This window comes from Rhinolophus hipposideros, assembly GCF_964194185.1.
Source record: "Rhinolophus hipposideros genome assembly, chromosome: 23".
NCBI classification, from domain to species: Eukaryota; Metazoa; Chordata; class Mammalia; order Chiroptera; family Rhinolophidae; genus Rhinolophus; species Rhinolophus hipposideros.
In genome coordinates, this window is record NC_138069.1 from 17,817,224 (window position 1) to 17,836,501 (window position 19,278).

The 19,278-nt window shown below is 44.1% G+C and overlaps 1 protein-coding gene across 3 annotated transcripts in view; it reads left to right on the forward strand.

The window, feature by feature from the left end:
• The window catches only part of ARHGAP26 (Rho GTPase activating protein 26), a 446,018-nt gene that overhangs the window by 246,094 nt on the left and 180,646 nt on the right, over positions 1-19,278 (forward strand). The gene's annotated exons all lie outside the window — the stretch shown is intronic.

The following is a 19,278-nucleotide window of genomic DNA, read 5'->3' on the forward strand; positions in this document are numbered from 1 at the left end:
GACACTTCCAACCTGACTTACCATGTCAGTGACTCCAGGACACTCAGTGAGCCTGACTGGCAAGGCTGTAATGACACTTTGCATTATATAACCCTTCACACTTTACAAAACATTTTCATGTACATTATCTCAGTTAATCCTAGGTCATCTTAAGAATGTAGCTTCAATCATCACATAAAAGTCGCTTAATCCAATAATATCCAGCTCCTCAAGAGCCCTGCACTGTGAGAAAGCCAGAATTGACTTTGCCTCCTGGAACAGTCTTGCTCCAAGGACTGGAGAGGCAAGAACTAGCTTAGTGATCATTTAGTAACTCGGTGTTCTCTCTGGCTTCTTTAGAGAGGAAGGAGTGGAGATGGTGAGGTCTGTAATAATATTCTTCTTTGATGGGAGTGACCCTTGGCGGCCTCTGTAGAATATATAGGACATTTCCCCTGCTGCTGGCTCTGAGCTTCTGGTTAATCATGATTTCCAAAGGCACCTACAACCTTGTGGCTATGAGGGGATTAAAATAAAACTGCTACAGCTATAGTGTTTGGGCTGATTATCTCCTTGGTGCATGGGAGAAAAACAGATTCCTTCCAGGTTGCTACAAGAATACAAAGGAAATCCTGTCCCCTTGCCTCAGATTTGCTTTGTAAAGTCTACTTAGAAAAAATTCAAGGATAGCCCTACCATGAATTCCAGTCATGTCAGACAAATCAGTAAAATATTTGTGCCTTTCCATGTGGATAAAAAGACGAAAGATGAAAGATGAGCTATATGTGTGTGTGTGTGTGTGTGTGAAATCCATTATAAGACCAAGATTTTCCCTCTTTCACTCTTTCCAAAATAAAAATTTTACCAGGAATTTTATATGAGCTATTAAGTAATTTGGAATGGTTGCTTTTTGTAGGTTAAGAGGCCTTTCAGAGAGGGGAAAAAATGTTTCTTTCGTTTTTTTCCCCCTCAAGAATTGATTAAGGGAAATTTTTTCAAGCAAATATTCAAGGAAGGAAAGAAATCGTCTCCCCCACCCTCCCATCAGTTGGGATTGTTTTAGAATATCTGAAATCAACTCTGGCTAACTTGGGCTAAAATAACAATAGCAAAAACAATAGTAACAATTATGAAGGACTATGGAAGGCTGTAGAGTAACGCACTTAAGGTGGGGTGCGCTGAAGAACCAGGCTTAACAGTATACCAACTCTAGAGACCCAGGAACCAATGAGAAAGGGTCTTCTGGATGATATTTGCAGGATGGTAAAACTAAACTGTTTTTAGTCCTTGCCTCACTCTTCTGACAATTTAGATTCTGAGGACAGATAGCATCCAGTTAGTCTACCTTGAGCTCACTCAGTGGAGCTGGAGTACTCACCTTGATCGACAGTTTCAAGGGTACTGTATAAAATGGGAACAGAGTAGTTTGCCAGAGGGAAACCAGGGAACCCACCAGGACAAGAGAGGCTAGATGTCAAGCAGGCATAAGTACCAGATGCCCATACTATGCCCCAACCTGAGACACTTTACTTCTAAGGACCCAAGAACTATGGAGGGTGAGAGACATATGAATAGAGACTCCCAACCTGACGTTTCCTTGTAACTGATCTGATGAACCTGCTTCTCTCTGCTTGAGATGAGTGCCAATAGATGTGAAAGATGACCCGAATTCTATTGGTGGGCATGACAGCTAGTTCTACCATTCTGCAAGGCCTTTTGGCAGTATGCATTGGAAGCCTTTAAAAAGGAAATATCCTAGGGTCCAACAATTTGTCCTAAAGAAATAGACTAGAGTGCAATGATGTTTGTGGAACAAAGTTCACTGGAGCATGGGTAATAATAATAGCCAACAATTGGAGACGATCTAAATGTCCAATAGGAAATTGATTTAAAATGTTGTAGAGTACTATGTAGCCTTTAAAAAGCACAAGAGAGATCTGGGTATATTTGTAGAAATGGTGCACACGGTATATTGTTCATTGATTTTTTTTATAAACTAGGTTATAGAACAATACATTTAATAAAATAAATTATTTGATTTATCTAAATATAGTGATAGAAAAAAGTCTGAAAAAACATTTTTCATCAAAATCTTTATCAGGGTGGAGGGTGGATTATTGGGAGGGACTGACCTACTTTAAGTAGCTCTCTATACTTTGCATTGCCTATACAGTGAACACATGTTTTACAATGATAGCTATTAAATAGATAGCATTTATTGACCACTTACTGTGTTTCAGGATGTTTTGTGCACATTAGTTCATTTAATGCTTGCAACACTCTGTGAGATAAGTGCTTTTGACCTACTTTGTAGACTAGGAAATTGAAGTGAGTAAGCTCAAGGGACATAATCTGAGTTCTAATTCTAAAGGCTCGACTGTTAACCACAAGGATATTCTACCTCCTTAGGAAAAAAGCAATACAAAAAGTTCCATTTTGGAAAACAGGGCCACTTGCAACATTTTGCTTTTGGCATCCCGTTATTCACAGAGCACGGAGTTGGCTGCCTTGAGCCTGTAATGCTTCTCCAGTTGCTTACCCTTTCACATAGCGAGCAGGAGAGAAAAAGATGGCTTAAAACACGTGGGCCACTTTTCCAGGAGTAGTTTAGGTAGAACTTAGTTTTCTAGGGTCTTAAGATGTCTGATCACTGATTTCCAAGTTGGCAAACCTAGAGCGATGGTCTGGATTGGTGCTCCCTCACTTCCTATGGCATTGGAACCCCTTTTTCGTATCATATGGTGCCATAGCTGTCACTCCCCTCCGAAGTGGTTGTATTTTTAGTGTCTCTTGGTCACAGTAATTTGCAGTTTCACCCCACACCCACCCATAGGGCTCATGTGCCACAGGTGGCACTCTTGGCCAGGGTCTGAATTGTTCTGCAATTCTCTGTTTATACCACAATCCAAACTCTTAAAGTTAAGAAGTCAATCTGATACGAATTTATAAGTGGGGCATTGCTCTTTTCACCTTTAACATCCAAATTCCAAATGTCTAGCATTCTCTTCCTGGAAAATATTTGGGGGTTGGAATTTGAATGCCAACATTTTGTCGCAGAGCCAGAATGGGCAGGTAGCAAAAGGAAATTCCCCTGGGGCACTTCTGAATGCGTTCCTTTCATCTTGAAATTTCTCTCAGGGCATACAGTGCCTGTGGGGTATAAGACGGGGCCATAAATAATGTCTGTCAGCTGCTGGTATTTTCCGAACGGCCCAGTTGCCAGGGAGAGGATGGCAGCAGATAAATACATGCTCATTTCTTTGCAGAGCCTTTTCCCTTCTTCTCTTCTCTGTTCTCTATTTGTATCTCAGATATAGAGGGATTGAATTAATCTTCCCCTGTTGATGGCACGTTATCGTCAGAGGCCCCTCCGTTCATTCATTTTCATTCCCTTTTCATTCTTTTCTCGACTCCTATTCTGTTCCTCCCCTGTAGGCCACCATTCTAATGTGTACTTTTATACTGTGTTCTTGCACAATGTGCGTCTTTTATCCACCTGTGTTTTTAAGTTACATACATGGTTATATGTCTTGTTCTGTTTCTTACTTTGCTCGCTCGGCATTGTGTTAGGAGCCACCCATGTTCCTCTGTCTGCTTCTAGCCTGTGGCCTCGGTGTGCTGCCTGCTTGTGGCAGAACTGGCATGTCTGCTTTAGCAGAGATGCTCTCCCCCTCCTCATGTTTCCCATGCCTCATCACTACTAACGACAGTGCAGTGACTGTCTCTGTCCACGTCCCCCTGCATGAGAATTTCCTTAGCTTCTACCCTTGAGGATGCTTGCCGGTCGGTCAAGGGGTCTGTGTGTACTGCGTCCGAGGGAGGGCTCTCATGTCCTTCTCCAGAGTGTTCTGGCCACAGTCCCCAGCCCGGCATGAGGCTTTCTCCTTTCCTGCCAGCTTTGGCCTTTATTCAGCTTTCTAATTTTTTGTCAGTCTTATAAAATGATAGCTTAGTGTTGCCTTAATTTGCCTTTCTCTGATAATGAGTTTGAGCATCTCTTTGTATACCTTTTTACTGGATTTCCTCCTCTGGTTTTATTTATTTATTTAATTTTGCCAATTCATATCCTTTGCCCATTTTTGTCTTGCAGTTGCCATCTTTTCTTGTTGATTTGTAAAGTTCCTTCTCTATTCTAGATATCCCTTCTTAGTTGTAGATTTTTAAAATATGTCTTTCCATCTTGCCATCTGTTTATTTCTATTATGTGTGATACCCTTCCTTGAGTATAAACCCTTACTTTTTATATATTCAAATTCATCTTTGTTTTTTTTGCCTTCTGGTTTATGATTTTCAAGTTATGTTTTAAAGAAAGCCTTTCTGACCCATGTCACAAAGATGTGCACCTACATTTTCTTTTATTGGCTTCATGATTCTGTCTGACTGACACCTGCCATTGTAGATGGTGCTTCATGAAGATCCAGTTTTGTTTTTATCCACATGAAGTGTCAGCTTTCCTACTAATGTCTACTAAACTATCCATTCTTTCCCTCTTTCACTTGTGGTGTCAGCTTTATTGTACATTAGGTTTGCGTATCTGCGCTCTGTCTCTCAGCTCTTTATTTCTTTGGTCTGTTTGTTCTTGTGCTCAGACTTCTCTGGTTTTAATATAATGACTTTGAGGCAAGTCTTAATATCTGTTAGTTTAAGTCTCCTCTCTTTACTCTCCTTTTTGAGGGTTGACTCAGCTGCTTGTGGACCTTTATCCTTCTATATAAATTCTATCATATGTTTGATAAGTGCCTCAAAGCCTTAAAATTTTCATTTGGGGTTGCACTGAATGATATGAATCACTTTGTAGAAAATCGACACTTTTATAATATTAACTTATGTCCTCTAAGAACTCTGAATGTCCTTCCATTTATTCAGACCTCCTGTGTCCTTTATTAGTTTTCATTTTCTGCCTAGAGGTTTTGTGTATGGTTGCTTAAGTTAATCCTTAAACACTGTATTCAAAAACCAATCTGCTATTTTTGCCGTTCCCCTGGGCCTCTCACCCCGTACGGATCCTGCTGCCATCAAGGGTCCTTCCCTGGATTTGTTCCTGGTATGTCAGGAATATGCATCAGGGACACCTAGTTTTCTCTCCTTGGTCAAATTCTTACCTGGTAGAGAAGGAAGGGAAAAGATGGGAGGAAGGATAGTAAGAGGAAGGATGTATGGTTTGTTGCTCCCTAGGCTTCTTACTGCGGGAGTGACCTTACCTGTCCATAACCTAGACTGCTGATACCTGTCGCTGATTTGCTGACTTTATTATTCCAAAGAACAGGACTCTGCCTTGGGCAGGACGCCCTCCTCCCATCCCCCCTTTGCCATTCTCATGCGCTTCTCCTGAGTCTACATGTCCAGTTGCTTGCCCACCTTTGGTTGCAGTTGTGAGATTTACTCCCCAAAGGCTCTGAGCAGGAGGAAAAGCCAGGAAGTGGCTTGTTCTCAGCATAGACTGCTGTTGTTCTGTAGCCCCACCTGCGGGAACGTTAGAAAGCTAAGAACTTGTCAGCGAGGTAGCTGACCCACCAGTGCAGTACAAGACTAAGGGAAAGGCAGGCCTTTCTAGCGTGCGCGGGTCTTTTCCAAGTTTGAAGTTTTGAATAATAAATGTCACTGCCTATTAGCTCTAAAACGATTAGCTTGTTTATAGAGATGCTGCTCTCCCATGGCTTCTCCAGCTGGTTGAAGACCGACGGCTGACAGATCGAGACAGAGAGGGCTCAGTCCCCTAATCTGTATTTCCCAGTGCCACTTCCTTTAATGTGAGTATTAACTCGGATTGCACAGGCTCATCAGTTTATCGTCACAGGCGTATGCCCGAGTTGCTCAGCCATGCCTTCTCATGCACCCCACGACCCAGCTTAACACCCACCATCTGGCTTTGCAAGAAAACACTGCAGTTTGCTTACTCTGCTTCCCGCTTGTTTGATGTGTTTTTGTTTGCTCTACCTGAACCTTTACTAGATTTAACCACAGTAGTCGAGGCTTCCTATAGTTCTTCATTCAATTACTCATCTTGGAGTTCTTGAGGGCCTGTGGCCCCTGGCGACCTGAGTCCCGAGGGTAAGGACATCCACAAGCAGAGCACGTGCCCCTGCCTTTGAGGAGTGTATGGTCTGCTTCTGCGGGTCAGATCCCCAGGAGACCCTCTTCCGGTGTATGTGGGTGTGTGTGTATATATGCCGTCTGCAGTTGTACCCAGTGTGCAGACAGAATGCCCACAGCCAGCTGGTTTGACAGTGAGCTCAGAATGGGCTTCCATCTAGGCGAGAGAAAGACTTGAAAAATGGGAACTTCCTGCCCCCCCATAAGGAAATATAGCACTTCCTCTTAGCTTCCAAGTCTTAGTCGCTTTATTTCTTCCAGTTTGTTTTTAATCTAGTACTTTCACAAGAATCCTTCGTATTTGTATAATGCTCAAGAATCCACTAGTTTGCCAGCTTGTCATTCATACTGGGACGTGGGGCCAAGAGCAGCGATTGGAGAAAGAATGCAAAGTTGGAATTAGGATTTAGTCACCAGTAGGGTCCAGACATTGAATCTCACTCCTAAGCAGGTTGAAAAACATGTATTTTCACTTACTATGAAAATACCATGAACTCATTGTAGAATATGAAGGAACTATAGCAGTGATTTTCAAAAATTCAATGAAAATCATTTGTACTACCACCCCCAGAGATATTTCCTTCTTGCCTTTTTTTCATGATGTAGTGTATGTATTTGTCAATGTCAGTATGTGTTTTGACTTAATTGGTATTATACTGAATATGCTTGTTTACATTCTACTTTAAAAAACTTGCAAGCATTTTCCCACATCATGAAAATTGTTTATAAATACCATTTGTGATGGTTGTGTAATATTCTGTCACAGGATTATATCCTAATCCAGTGAACCATTTCCTATCGTTGGATTTCAGTGTCCTTTCCAGATTTTTGCTACTATGAGTAACATCAGCCTGAGTGTCCTTGTACCTCAGTCTTCGTACGTATCGCAGATACTTTCTTATGGTCGGTCCTGCCGTGTGGATTGGAGAGAGCCTGTTCTCTGGAGGGTACTGGCTCCAGAGTACCCTCTGGAGGTACTCTGAGGGGTGCTGACACATTGGCTGTGGAACCGAGAATGGGAGCTGGACCTCTCTATGCTTCCATTTTCTTTTCTGTAAAATGGGGATAAAGAACAACACCTACCTCAAAAAGTTGCTGTGAGGCTTCGTGTTCGCAGTGTCTGGCATATTAGCTAGGAAGTGCCTGCTTTCTCCTCATCAGGTTATGCCAGTTACTCTCATGTGAGAAGGGAAGGCCCACTGGATTGGCAGAACTCCTGAGAGGAGCAAGGAGGAGAACGAAGGGCCGCAGCCAATACTCCTGCTGTTTGCAGGCTCGGTGCTTTGTGAGTGTTGGTTCATTTAATCCTCATGAGTGCATTTCTCAGAGTGGGGTGGACACACTACTGGTGGGACCTGAGATCATTTTACACGTACCAGACAAACACTGTCGATTAACATTTACATTGGGTGGAGCGGGGCATGACGCCATGGAATCCTCCTGGTTTTCTCATTGTTGTTTCTTAGCACAGGGGCTGGCTTTTTAAATCAAGGGCAGATAGTAAATAGTTTCAGTTTTGTGGTGCTATTGAACTGTACTGTTGTAGTGTGAAAGCCGCCATAGACAACACAGCAACGGATGGGTGTGGGCGTTGACTAATAAAACTTTAGTTGCAAAAGACGCCGTGATGAGTTTGGCCTATGGACTATATATATAGGATGTTAACCCTTAGCTTAATAAAAGGATATGTTTTAACAAATTAGTCTAACATGGCAGGAAGTTATGGCAGGGAGCAAGGAACGTGGTATGTGAATCGTTGACTTTGACAGAAATGCCATTTGCGGCTGAGTTTACAATTGAGCAAACAGGCTTAAAGAGGTTCAGGGAGCCCAGTCGAGACCTTGTGGAGCTGATGTTCAAACCAGAGTCTGCCTAATGCCAAGCTCTTCTCCCCACCCCCCTTCTTGCTATACGTGAAATCTCTGGTCTGTTCTGCCATCCTGCCATTATGTGGCCAACTCATTGAGGCTGGAAGGGGTTTCATCATCAACTTCCAACAACTAACCCACCCAGCTCTTTGCGGTTGGGGGCCATTCCATGTTCCTTCTTAGTAAGCCTCCACATCAGAGCCGTCCGTGGCACATGACGTTGGGAGAGCCAGGTCATGTGTTTCCGTGCCTTTCAGGCTTCCCAGGTGCAGAACCGTCTCCTGGCCCACTACCCTCTCCTGCAGGCATTTGGCAGCACAACCAGAGCCACTCTATGTTGTTCTGTTACTCATCGTTCTGGAGGCCATCATTCAGATCCAGCTCTCCGACACTGTTTATTCAAGACTTTTCTCGTTTCATGAGGACGGGACTGAGTGCCCCGGAGGAGACGGCGAGGGTGTGATTACCTCTGCTCTGCCTGTGCGCTGCCCTGCGTCTGATGGGCACAGTCCCTTTGTCAGGGTGCCTCCGCTTCCCTCCATCTGTGCAAGAGAAAAAGAGATGTAGTCTGGAAGATTGCAGGGGAAGGCCCGACGGGATGGCGTGGATCACTGTTGTTGTTTTTTCTTGAAGGTTCTAAAGCCTGCAGCCATTACTAAAAGTGCAGCAGCCTCATGAAAACAGCGGAGGACAGAAAAGAGGAATTTTTTTTTCCTTTTGCTCCTAGTCACCTTCGGCCTTTTGCTGTTTGAACACACATAGTTGAGGGGCAGGAGAAGGCAGCCACTGGTAACCAGGATCCCTGTGGGATCAGAGCCATCCAGTGGCTGCCAGGCCTCCGCTGGTCGGTGGCTTATAAATAGAACATTTCCCCTTTTAAACCTGAGAAGGATGGCTGGCAATCAGGGGCATGGCGACCTGGCCTCCTGTGCCCTGGCCCACGAGGCAGTCAGCTGAGTGCACCTTCCCCTCCAGCTTTCCGTCCGCGCCTGCCAGGCCTGGGCTGATAGAAGACAGGCGCTCCCTCCCTCCCTTGCCTGCACTCCCTTCCAGCTGCCCCCACTGCTCCCTCGGCCCTCGTTCTTTCTCCTTTCCCTTCCCTCCTGTGCCCTGGCCGCTTGCTGTGGTCACCACTTTCACCTCCTGAGCTGCATAAGGTGCGATGTTGTAACGCTAGCTCACCTAAGTGCTGACGTTCTACACCTCGCTTTTCACGGTGACTCGTGTGTCCAACACAGTTGCTGTGGCCCCTGTAGAGCGCAAATTATATTTAGTTCAATGGTAACATCCCAGCTTGAGAATAACCCTGGCTTGGGGGCTGGGGCGAGCAAGAGAAGGAGGAGAAGGAACAGGTTGTTTTCTCAGAGATTTGATTAGTGGAGTTTCCAGCCATTTTGTCTGGTGAGCAGCCCTGCCTCAGCGATATGACTGGCAGTGGTGCTTCTGAGGCGCGTCTTAACCATCGGAGGCTGTGTCCTAAATGACACCAAATCCACTCGCTCTCTCAGCCAACGTTAGACTGACAGATGCAGCCAGTGTATGACTTTGCTGTGGCCTGACATTCCCCTTTCCCGTGGCGGTGTGGGCTCTGGAGTGGCAGCAGACTGTGGCCCAGCAGACTGTGGCCCAGCAGGTGTGAGCCACCCATGGGCATCCCAGTCTGGGCTTCCACCAAGCAGCAGTGAGAAAGTCCCTGGCTGCATGTTTAACTCCTGAAGCCCCGTGCAAAGGGTTGTCGAGGTAGAGACTGAAAGATTTCCCCTTCTGCTACCAAAGGTGGGCTCTCGATAGTATTTATTGAGCACAGACTGTGTGCTGGGCAGCCTGCTCAGTGTTTGACATCATCATGCCCTATTGTCCTTCTAAGAACCCTATGAGATAGATAGTATTATTGACCCATTTACAGATGAGAAAACCGAGGCTTCATTCTGTGTGCAAACTGTGGTTACTTAAGATCATTCCTTCCTAGCATAATCAGAGTGTTCAGAGCACGCAGCTCACACCCAGCATGTTAGCAGAGGCGATCACGTAGTGTTGCCCGTAGTGGGGATAGTGTTGAGTAGTGATCGGGCGCGTGGGCTCTGGAGTATTATCACACACATGGATCGGAATCCCAGCCTCACACCGTACTGAGTGTGTGACCTTTGGAAATGAATTTCTCCCGGCCTGAGCTTCTTTAGCTATAAGGTGAGGACAGCTTTAGTACCTATATCATTGGTTTGTTGGGAGGATTAAATGGGATTAGGATGGAAATCCTTAGTTCTGTGATGCCTGGTATTCTAGGCAATCCTTAAATGTTGCCCTCTGCCATTATTATTATCAATAACGTTATCTGGTACCAGATGCTCCTTATATAAACGCATGACCCTGGAGAGTCTCTGTAGAGGCGAAGTATGTCCATCCACACAGCCACTTGGTGGTCGCTGGAGGTGCAGACCTTTGGCCTCTTATTCTGAATGTCCTGTCTTTCCCTGCCCTTTGCTGCTTCACAGTGTGTTGTGACCAAAACATCTCTCAACCATTCCTGGGGCAGATCAAGGTGAGAGGACCGGTAGGTAAAAGCAGGAAAGGGACCTACATGAGCAGAGGCAATTGGTTCTCTGCTTAAAACCCTTCCATTTTGAGAAAGCTGGAGATGGTCTCATGTGGTTGAGAAATCAGTGCACAGCCACCCAGGCCTCAGGGCAGAAAGGAATTGAGGCCACTGGACTGCAGTTCGTTCTCGGGATATCCAGATCCCCGTGTAGGAGAAACAGGGTCCTGAGTAAGCTCGTTGGCGTTACCACAGTGTGCATTAAGCATTGCTGTTTCATGGCTGGCCTGATTTGGAATTTTAAGGTGGACTGGGAGACAGCAGATGTGAAAACCCACCAGGAAGCACTCAGTCCCCCGCAAGCTGATGTGCAGCCCTCAGCCTGTGCCGTGCAAGAACCCAGACACTGCCACCCTGGTCGTCTTGCCTTGCCAAGAACTGGAATACTGTACAGCTCTTTTAGAGTCTCCCTTACTCAGGCTGAGAGCTCGTACGTTTATTCCAGGCCAGGCAGGGATTTTATCTTTTTTCCTGCTAGCCTGTTTTACTTTCTTTACCCTATGTCGCTCTCTGTTTATTTTTCTCTGTGTGTGTCTGCCGAAAGCATGACAAAGAAGATAGGTGCCTGTGTATGTGGTAGATTAGGGAGGAAAATCTGATTAGCAATATTCATGCTTAGAGGTCAGGGGATGAATGATCCCTGTCAGTCCAATTTGTCTTGTGCTTCCCACTGAGGGCCCCTGCGCTCTAGAAGGTACCACGGTGTTCAGTCAGCTGCTCTCCATTCGAGGCGCCTGGAGTGTGGGGACTTCTTTACCTATTGATTTCTGCATCTCACCTGGTGGAAATGTAGATGATATTTGTTTCTTCATTCAGGAAGTATTTATTGTAGCTACAATAACGAACGAGGCAAATAAAGTTCCTGTTCTCATGAAGTTATACTGTTGAGAGAAACTGACAACAAACAGTAAGCAGATAAACAAGGGTATACTTTCAGGTGGAAAGACGTGCTCTGAAGAAATAAGAGCAAAGGGATAGAGAGTAACAAGGGGAGGGGTAGCTGTTTTAGATACCTGGAGCTGCCTCTCTGAAAAGGTGACACTTGAGGCGAACACTGAGCAAAGGGAGTCCCTAGAAGGAGCAGCATGTGCATAGGCCCTGAGGTGGGGGCAATGAACTAGCCTTGTTCTAGGAATGTCAGGAAGCACAGTGTGATCGGATTGGAGGAGGCCAGAGAGAAAGTGGTTGGGTCGGCATGTGAGGCCATGATCAGGATGTAGCTTGTATTCTGGGGGTCATGTGAAGTCCCTAGAGACTTGTGATCAGGCGAGTGACCCGAGCCAATGTATATTTGTAAAAGATGACTCTGGCTGCTGGTGGGGAATAAACTGGGGGTGGGGGTGGAGGTGAAGGGAGGGGAGAAGGCAACAGTAGAAACAGTTGAGAGGCTCTTATAGCTGTCCAAGCAAAGGATGCTGGTGGTTTGGATTAAGGTATTAGCAATGGAGGTGGTGAGAAGTAGTTGGATTCTAGATGTATTTTTAAGTTATTACTGATAGGACTGGCCGATGAGTTGGATATGGAGTGTTGAAAAAGCAAGGAATCCAGGATGACTGTATTGAAATAGGACATCTTGCTGGTAGAATACGGTACCTTGTCTTTTCATCCACTATGCAGTGCCTGGTTTGGGACACATTAGGACAGTAGCTCCCAAATGTATTGTTTGTGTATCGTCTCTATGATTTTTTTTTTAATGTATCCATATACCACCTGTATTATGACTTACTATTTTTTAAATCAATTCACTCTTTTTAACCTAAATTTATTTTAAAAGAAATATATCGTGTTATGTATGATAAACCAGTATGTTTCCAATTTCATTAAAATAAGTGTACAATTATTACAGACCACTTGGAATTACTTCATATACCACGAATATCACAAGCCAACATTACATATTGAGATACGTAGCACTGGTGGACTGTTATTATCAGCTCGGGAATGTGGTGTAGATACTGGCAACTAATCAATAGCCAGCAATCATTTTTGTTTGTCTGTAGTGATAATTGTTTGAATTGCTTGTTAGATGGTATAGTGTTATCTCAAGTATGATTCTCACATCTACTGAAGCATAACATCTGGGAGGGCACCCAGAATCTGCATTGCAACAAGCATGCCCCCTACGTCTCTGGTCCACTAGCTTCGAGGACTGCTGTTGGAATGAAAGGGGCAGAATCCAGAAAAGGGGATCCCCAGCCCCCGGTCTGTTGCTGACGAGTCAAGTGAACTTCCGCAGAAGAGCGGGGAGTAGAGGAGGATGAGCTGTGGAGTCAAGCCAAGCTAGAGTCCTAGTTGCGCCACTCACTAACGCCATCATCTTGTAGAAGCTTCTTAGCCATGTCTGAGCCGAGGTTTCCTGCCTGTAAAATAGGGATGATGACAAGGAAGATGAGGAGGATGGTGATGGTGACGATGATGATAGGACGCTCTTAAGTGTGTAGCCCAGAGCAACGCGGTCTGCTCAGTGACGGTCAGTTCCTGCTCTCATCATCGTTGTTACCGCTTAACATCCGGGGCTGGCTTTGTTCATCGTCCAAACCTAACAGATATATTGGGAAAATCAAATAAGCCATAATTTATTCATTTATTCTATAAACAGTAATGGATTGTCCTTCATTATGCTCATTAGCGTGGAAACACAGCAAGAAGTTATTAGTAAGAATAGTAACAATATTTACTCCATGGGATTACTGTAAGGGTAACATGAACTTGGGTATAAAGTATTTCATCAACTGGAAAGTTTTATTCAAATATTAGGATACATCCTAATGTTGGTACTACTGATGATGACCATTTATTGAATAGCAAGTAAGTCACAGTTGCTGTACATTTTATTTGACCCTCGCGACACGTAGGTGGGTTCTCCCCACTAGACAGATGAGGAAGGTGAGTCTCAGAGACGTGAAGCACCGTGCCTACGATCATATCCAGCTAGAGACAGGATTCTAATCCAGGTCTGTCTGTCTTCAAAGGTCATTGTTCGTCTGTCTTCAAAGGTCATTGTTCTCTTTGCACTACGTACCACTTCTGTGTGTGTGATTTCAGTTAATGTTAAAGTGAGTTCATACCCCCTGAATGAAACCAGCCAGGGAGCAGAGTATAGCACAGCGTAGGCAGTGGAGTGGGATGGAGCACAGGGTCTTGGGCAGCTGATCTGGAATTAAAAATTGGCTGTGGGTAATCCCCAAAGTAGAAAATTCATATCTGGACAATTATCCAATTATCCAGCTTTCCTGGACCCCACTGGAAACTTCTGAAAGCTGCCACCGTGCATACAGTTTCCCAGGGACCATAGCCAAGGAGCCCTGGCAACTCTGGGGCTTCACGGAATTAGGAGAAAAGGTGTGAGCCCCTCTGAGTGTGTGAGTCAATTGGAAATCTATTATCCAGGTGGATTTCATATTTAGTTCAATGTGGGTGTTTTTCTTCATGGATTTTAATGGTGCTGAAATTGATTAAATTCAGAAGGAGCAAAGCAGGCCAGACTCTAAAGAGCAAATCATGTTGGGAAATTGAACAAATTTCTGTGGTGAGAACATGCCCCTAGAGCTGTTCATAAAATGTCCATAAAATGGTGGCCTGCTCACAATAACCCTATACAATCTCCTGTATCCATCCACGTTAAAAATGGGGCGGCAACGTCCTTTACCTCTCAGTTCTCTCGTTTCTATGCAAACATCCAGCACTTCCAGCAAATTCCATTTCTTCCATAAAAAACTTGATAGTTTTTTGTTTGTTTGTTTATTTGTTTGTTTTTAATCAAAGGAAAATTGAGTGAGTTTCCTGGGGAGAATATTTCAGGCCAGACAAAAGCTATTGAATAGCAGCTTTAAGAAAGTGGTGACCTATTCTGCTGTGGGCTGAGACTAATCGGTAGACCAGCTCCCCTTCTATGAAAAAGGACTCATCTCCTGAAGATCTGTTAGAATTCCTGGATATGCGTATGGGATAACGTTGGGGTGTGTCCCAGAGCGTTGAGTCACAGACTTTATGTCTGTCAGTCAACCTACGGTATGGAAAGTTCCCTTCTGTTCAAAATTGGTGGTTTGACCACTTCTTGCCTAATTTCTTCGTGTTCTGAGTACTGAGGATTGGAGTAGGGCAACAGCAAGTCAGTGATTTCCAGAAAAGGGCTCCTGGACCTGAAGAGTGAGGTCTGTGGGATAGCACTAGGGAGCAATACCCTGGTTTTCTCGGGCCTTCCTCAAACCTCAGGCCTGTCAGACTGTTTAGGTGGCCTGGTTAGTATGACGTGAAGAACACCTCACCTCACCTGCCCCATCACCAGCCCCAGGTTCACACCACATGCAGCTTGGTGATGATAATGCCTTGATGAACAGGCAGATGATTTCCAATAGTGTCTAGGGAAACACAAACTTGCTGGCTTGTGCAGCTTTTGTTTTTCCCTGCTCTTGGACTCATTCTTGGTGGCTGCACTGCTAGGTGGCCATACCTCTTTGTACTGATATAGGAAGGAAGGAAGTGGTTCGATCAGGCCATTCATTTATTTCTTTAACCATTGCTTCCTCACAAAAGATGGAAAAGTTGAGGGTCAGTAGCTTAAATAACTCACCTACTGCCACAGGGTTTGTATCAGTTGGAATTTGAAAGGTCACTTGGATTACATCACACTGCCCCTCAGCAACTGTCCCCAGCACTCCGTCACCCATTTGCCTATCCATGCATCCGAAGTGAAAAATTGTACACAATGAAAAATGGCACGCTTCTACTTCCAGCACTCTAGTAGTGAAAGCCAGCGATATAGTCCTGAATCAAATAAGGTAGTAAAAATATACACGGACCATTGCCTTCAGGGATGCAGCTCTACTTTGGTAGACATTTTTTATAGGATCATACGAAACATGTCAGCTTGCAGTTGTGCTGCGTACTTGGAAGGAGTGGTTGGTGGTGCTTTATCCTAGTGCATGATGGGGGCCTTACCCTAGGTGAAGAGGTCAGGGAGGCTTTTTTGAGGAATTGATATGTAAGGGGAGACGTGAGGATTCAGTTACTTGGGTCAGGGGCTTCCAGGTGAAATCCACAGCTTGTGCAAAAGGCTGGGGAGAAAGTATAGTCAATTGGACACTCGGAAAGAAAGCCAGTATAGCTGGGATGCTGAGCCCTAGGGCAGTGGAATGAGGCAGGCGAGGACCAGACCACACAGGGTTCCTGGGCCATGTTCAGGATGTGGGTTATCCTCCCGAGAGCAGTGGGGTGCCACTGAGAGATTTTAAGCAGGGAGGTGACATCATCTGATTTTGTCAAGATGGGAGGGTGGTGGAAGGGGCTACAACGTGGAGGACAGATTGGAGGGAGCCAGAGGAGGTGTGAGACCACCTAGAAGGTCATTGCAGGGATCCTGGTCACAGATGATGGAAGCCAGGACCAGAACAATGGTGGTGAAGATGGAGAGAACGAGACAAAATTGAGAGACATTAGGAGATAAAACTGAGGGACTTGGTGGTAATTGGGATTTGGAGGTGAGAAACGGGGGATGTGCTAAGGTTATGCTCATGGTTTTATTGTAGATCTCACCCTCTATCACCACCTACACAACTCATTTTTTTTAAGGTGCAAAGAGCCAGGAAAAGCATCTCAGATGAGGTACTATGGGGTACTAGAAGCTGCCGAGTATGGCGGTGACGGTTATGCTAAAATCCATGTTTGTCTACCTGGCCCACCAGCCTCCTCCTTTTAGAGAAGAAAATAATTCGATGGAATCTTACAGTATGTTGTTCCTTAAACAGTAAAACAGTCTCTCTCTGGATGTAACCTGCCTCCCTAGTCTCAGAGTTCAAACCGTAGGTTTGATGGCGCCCAGGCAGTGGTCTGCCAGGCACCCTCCTCCCACTGCTGCCCTAAGGACTCCCCTCCTTGACTGACCATCAACCCACCTCTGCCATGTTCTCATGTCCGCCACAGAACTTTGAGAAAATAGGTTTGTGTGACCTTGGCCCTTTCCTTTCTCTAAAAGGAGATAAAGAAACAAGACTTCAAAAGTTGAAATGAAAGTTAAGAGGATGACACATTTCTAACTTGGCAGGTCACCCTGGGTATTCGGTGCGAGCTCTGTGAATATTCATTATATGACAACTGTTTGGACTGCCCTGTGTGTAAACCTGGGCTGAGCTGAGCTGGAGGCTGAGGAAGGAAGATAAGCTGAAGTGCAAGGCAGTGGACGTCGGGCGTAGAGCCACTGGTCCTGCAACAACTCATCGCAAGTCAAATTAAGGGAATAATGTGAGCCTAGTAGATATTTAATGAAAGATTATTTCTGGAGATTATAAGGATACAGAAATTGCAAATAAATCCCTGACCTTTTCCGAGCTTTGGCTCCGTGAAAGAGCTGAATCACCTGCTTGAGGGGATTAAGGGCTGCCGCTTCCATCTGGCGGGGCCGCTCAGACTTTTTCTGTCATTAGCAACTGCTGGGTGGTGGTGATGTTCTAAACCTTTTAGTGGGAACCTCGATTTTCAGAGTAGGAGATCTCAATTAACTTAGATTGTGTACCTGCTGGGCAGAGATCAGGACTAATGATCTGCTTATGCGTGCACTGTAGTACTTTATCACGTTTGTGGTCCTTGGTACACGGTAAACAATAAAGCAGTTGTTAATCATTAGTAACCGAATCATGACGTCAGCAGGAAACTCAAGTTGATGAGAGTAGAAATCAAACGTGTGTGGAACAAATACAGAGATGGAGAAAGACAGAGATGGAGAGATACAGGGAGATACCAGGGCAGCGGGCAATGATATAACTTATACCAGTTCCAGTTTAGAGATTTAGAGCAATGATAGCTAAATTGTATTTCATGAGTTTCTTGTTGGCTTAATATGATTAACTGTGATTTAATATGAATTCTGTTCCTTAACACGGTTTTATCTGTTTGTAAAACTGTAATAATTATCATCACTATGCAGCGTGGACACATTAGAAGCTAACAGAGAGTTACCTTGAGTTCTTAATGCTCGACTTTGCAATACGTAAGCATTTTTACGTAAGCACCTCTGAACACAGACAACCAGTATATACTAATAAATACTACGTTACATGTGTAATGCGTAAGGCTTTTATGAGTACATCTGTGTAAGGTTTATTTCAAGAAAAGGAGTTTGCTGGTTTAAAACAAATTGGAGAACTTCTAATGTTGGGAAAATCAAAGGAGGAACATTTACTCACATTTTTTGGAGGGTTTTGCTTTGCCCTTTTCCAAAAGAAGTAACTGTAGTTGCTGTAAGAGAATAGAATCTAATTTTTTCTGGGTGTACTTGGAAGGTTCTCTTGTGTTCTTTTCCATTACCTAGAAAAGGATCTGGCTTCCCTCAGTTACCCAAGAAAAGGTTCAAGGACTGATTTACTTTTGCAGGGTTATGTCTAGCTCTGTCCTTATTTCTTCTGATCGTTGTGCTGATGGCTTTATGAACATGTATCTTCTTGCACCTGGCGTCGTCACTGTCAGCTGGCAACTTACTTCCGATTTTCCAAAACTCTAACCAGTGTTCATGGGCTAAGGAAGCAAAATGGTCTTTGTGGGACAGAAGTTCATCAGTGCCATGTTCACAAACCTACTCTTAAAATGTCCAAGTTTGTAATCAGCCTCAGCTGTTTCCCAGAGCACTGTGCAAGATGGCAGTTCTTTCTCTCCCGTGCAAGGATCCACTTAAGCACCTCTTCAAAGAGAACTAAAAGGCTTCGACTGACTGTTGAATCAGTTAGGAACATTTTGTAAATCTCCATAAGTATAAAAAGTAATTTCCCCTCTGACAAATACATTCCAATAGGCTCTATTCTAACTACTGTGTAAAGGAATGAAAACCCTCCCCTGCACGGGAAAAGATGCCCAAGATCCTTAGTCATCAGGGAAATGCAAATCAAAACCGCAATGAGATCACTTCACACCCACTAGAATGGCTATAATAAAAGAGACAATAGCAAATGTTGACAAGGATGTGGAGAAATTGGAACCCCCCTCATATGTTGGTGGTGGGAATGTAAAATGGTGCCATGCTTTAGAGCAGAGTTTGGCAGTTCCTCAAAGAGTTAAGCACATAGTACCATATAACCCAGCAATTCCACTCCTACGCATACACTGAAGGGAAATAAAATATATTTCCTCACAAAGACTTGTACATAGATGTTCCTATCAGCATTTATTCATAATAGCCAAAAGTGGAAGCAGCAACTGATGAATGTATAAATGAAATGTGGCATATCCAGACAATGGAATATTATTTAGTCACAAAAAAGAATGAAGTCATGATGTCGCAACAGAGATGAATCTTGGAAACTTTATACTAAATGAAAGAAGCTAGACACAAAAGACCATATTTAGTGTGATTCCAATTATATAAAATGTCCGGAATAGGCAAATCTATAGAGACAGAAAGTAATTCCATAGTGTCTAGGGGCTGGGGTACGGGGAGAAATAAGGAGTGATTACTAATGTGTATGAGGTTTTTGTAAGGGCTTATGAAAATGTTACAGAATTATATAGTGGTGATTGATTCATAACTGTTAATATACTACAAATTAATGAATTGTAAGCTTTAAGTGGATGAACTCTATAATATGTAAATTATATCTTAATAAAGCTATTATTTAAAAAAAAAAAAAAACTTCCCCCAGATTCAATTGGTATTTGGCCTGTGTATTATAATTTGTTATTAAGCTTCGGGAATGTCTGTTGCATGAGTTAATTGAGTTTCATTTGGAGGAATAATTTTGATCTGGCTTACAGCTTCCA